We start from the raw sequence: 3,550 nt of genomic DNA, 5'->3' as shown, positions 1-3,550 counted from the left end.
AGGGCCTCTAGCCTAAGTATTTCCTACCACATTACATATTAGATACGGGAAACCGAAACCATACCTTAGCCGATTTCCCACGCTCAACCGGAGCACTTCCAAACCACTTGTCCACAAGCACTCAAGGTATCAACACTTCCAAGAACAGATTTTATCACACAAAACCCTCTTCCAAGCTTTTCAAAATCACCAATCAAGCTCCAATATTCACATATACACAACCTAAGCCACAATCATCATATCCATACACAACATCTCAATACCCAAACATCATAGAACAACAATTTACACTAGGGTTGAGAATCTTACCACACCCAAGGTCCAAGGAGACAAGATTAACCTTCTCCTTCAAGAGAGTTGGGTCCTATAACATCAAATAGCCCAAAATCTCAACATTTTTGCTCATGAAACTCGAAATCAAGGCTGGAAATTCGAAGAGCAAAACGTGGCTTACCTCAAGATTGATTGTATGGGTTTTGTAGAGCTCTCCGCGGTGAACGCGTGGCCGCAAACGGTATGGCAATCGGAGCTCTAGATCAAAAGTTATGGTGGTTTGAAGATCAAGTGAGAGATAGAACTTGAGAGAGTGTTCTTCCCTCCATGGCCTCCATTTCAGCGTGTTTAGTGTCTCAAATGAGGAGAGAGAGTGCTGAAATGAGGATTTTAGGGTTTAGTTATGTTGGGCCAAGGGCCCACTTTGGGTCCGGTTGGCCCAGTTTGGCCCGTTCGGTCCAATCTTGGTCCGATTTCTATAAAATTGGTACCGAAATTCTCGTCTCAATCTCCTCTATCATATTAAGCTATAAATATAACATTTTTGGCTTTCTAGAATAAATTCTTATTTATGGGTTAATTAGCCGTTAATTAACCGGGTCTTACAGGTGTTGACCCGTATACGAATGGTGTTGCTGAATGAAATGATGTCAAACCAACAATTAATCATACTTCAAGTAATAACAACAAGGTTTAGAAGTTAGAACTAACAATTATTATTACAACAAATTAGATTTATACCTAGTGTTAGTGGAAGACAGAGAAGAATGCAGAGCTGGCGGTGACAGGAACAGTGGCTGGGGTGGAAGGGTCGAACAGAGCTGGCGCCAGCAGGAAGACACTCGCGACAGCAGGAAGACACTCGCGACAGTAACTAGCGCTGGCGGTGGCTGCGATTTCGACGGCTGAAAGGAAAGCTGGTTGTGCAAACGGAAAGCTGGCGCCACAGGTCTATGCAGGTGAGTGACTTCCACGGACCTTGCGACAGCGGCGGTGGCTGAACGGAGGTTGCGCTAGAAGATCGCGATGGAGACTGAACGTGGTGAGAGCGAGAGGTGAGAATGGAGGGCTGGAGGGGAGGCTCGAGAGTGGGTGTGTGCAGTGTGGGTGTCTGGGTGAAAGAGTACTAGGGTTCCTTTTGGGGGCCAAGTCAAAACGTATTTTTTGGCAAAATTCAAAAACTGGCCGGGTCACGGTTCGATTCGACCGACCGGTTTCTGGCCGGTTTGGCAGTCTAATTTCGGTTTTTGAATTTGACGGTTTTGCCTTTTGTTCGAACCGTGTTTACTAACGGTTCTCGGTTCGATCGACCGGTTAGAACCGATTTTCAAAACATTGGTTTTTATACCGAAATTTTGCTATAAAAGCACAAAAAATCTTTTTTAATGCTGTATTATTTTCTTCTTTCTTTCTTTCTTTCTTCTTTTCTGTTGCTCTTATTTCTTTTTTTAGGAGTATTACTTCTCATATTAGACTTGAATAAACATGTTTATAATGTATTACAATTTTATTTAGTTGAATGAATGTAGGTTCATCATTTTTCTAGTAATTTTACAATATTATATGTTTTTTTCTTTGTTTGATTTTTTTATTTTTTATTCTTGTTAACAGAGCATAACAAAAAGAAACATGAGAATGTAAAACAAAAAATAAAAGATAAATAAGAAAAAAAGAAGGTGATGATGATGAAAAAGATGAAAAAAAGAAGCATCAGAAGATGAGGAGGAGGAAGAGGAAGAGTTTTAAATTATACAGAATTTGTCAGAATAAATAACACCATAATTTTTTAACAATAACACATAAATTTTCTTAGTTTTTATACCGAAATTTTGCTACAAAAATACAAAAATATCTTCTTCTTCTTCTTCTTCTTTCCTTTTCTGTTGCTTTTATTTCTTCTTTTACAATTGTTACTTCTCACATTAGATTTGAATGAACATGTTTGTAATGTATTGAAATCTTATTTAGTTGAATGAATATAAGTTCATCCTCTTCTTTGTAATTTTACAGTATTATGTACTTTTTTTTTCTTCTTTGTTTGATTTTTTCTTGTTTTTATATATTCTTGCTAAGAGGGTAAAACAAGAAGAAATATGAGAAGGTAAAACAAGAAGGGAAAAATGAATAAGAAAAAAAATAAGATGTTGATGTTGAAAAAGATGAAAAAAAGAAGAAGAAGTAGCAGAAGATGAAGAGAAAGAAGAGGAAGGATTTTGAATTATGTAGAATTTATCAGAATAAATAACACCAAAATTTCTTAATAATAACACATAAATTTCTTAGTTTTTATACCGAAATTATTCAACTACAGAATCATAAACTACTAACGAACTACATTAACTAGATTTGAACCACATCTCAACCACTTGATTTGATTCAAATAAAATAATAATCCAATTCACCCTGGTTTAATTGATAGTCTGAACTTAAATTATTCATTGACTTTGAAAACAAAATACCTGTTCAAAACTGATTTCACTGCTTAATTTAAAAAAATTTGTTCCAAATCTTCAAATCAGATAAAGGAGCATTGATCTTAAACGAAGAGAACGAAGAGAACACAGAGGAAGAAGAGAATGCAAAAAACGCAGAGAAGGAAGAAAATGTAGAGAACGCAAAAAATGCAGAAAAAATTCAAAAAAGAAAACGAAATCCTGATGAAAAATAGTTATATATATTCGCGCATTAAATTAAAAGTTTGTTAGAAATAATAGCGCGTGGAAGTAAATTAGATTAAAGTTACTTGATTGGACTTAGTTGGTTAAATGACTTAGATGTAGAGATTAATTATTTATTTATTTATTTAATTTTCATCAAAACTAGTAAAAAAAAGCGTTAGTTACAATTTTTAAATAACATTTTATCTTATTTGAAATCGTTATTTACGAATTTTTTTTACTTTAAATACTTTATATCAATGTATTACATAAAAATATCATCAATGTTCTGAAAATCGGTTCGAACCGGTCAAACCGTGAACCGGACGCTGAAGCGGTTCGGATAATAAGAAAAACCGCAGAATTTGAAAATCGGCGTTGAACCGACGAACCGGTCGGTCAAACCGAACCGGGACCCAACCGGTTTTTTAACCTTGCAGCAAAACGCCGCCGTTTTGTGTTTTGGGAACCCTAATTCTCTTTTCCCCTTCGCAGCTCCCACTTTCGTCCAGCACTCCAGCTGCTCTGCACTCCATCGTCCCACAGAAGAGTGAAGACAGAGCAACACCCATGACTCCACGAGGCCGCCACGACCCACCACAGTTCAGCATTGGTCAGAC

Source organism: Arachis hypogaea, chromosome 15 (genome assembly GCF_003086295.3).
Source record: "Arachis hypogaea cultivar Tifrunner chromosome 15, arahy.Tifrunner.gnm2.J5K5, whole genome shotgun sequence".
NCBI classification, from domain to species: domain Eukaryota; kingdom Viridiplantae; phylum Streptophyta; class Magnoliopsida; order Fabales; family Fabaceae; genus Arachis; species Arachis hypogaea.
Note: the sequence above shows the minus strand (reverse complement) of the source record.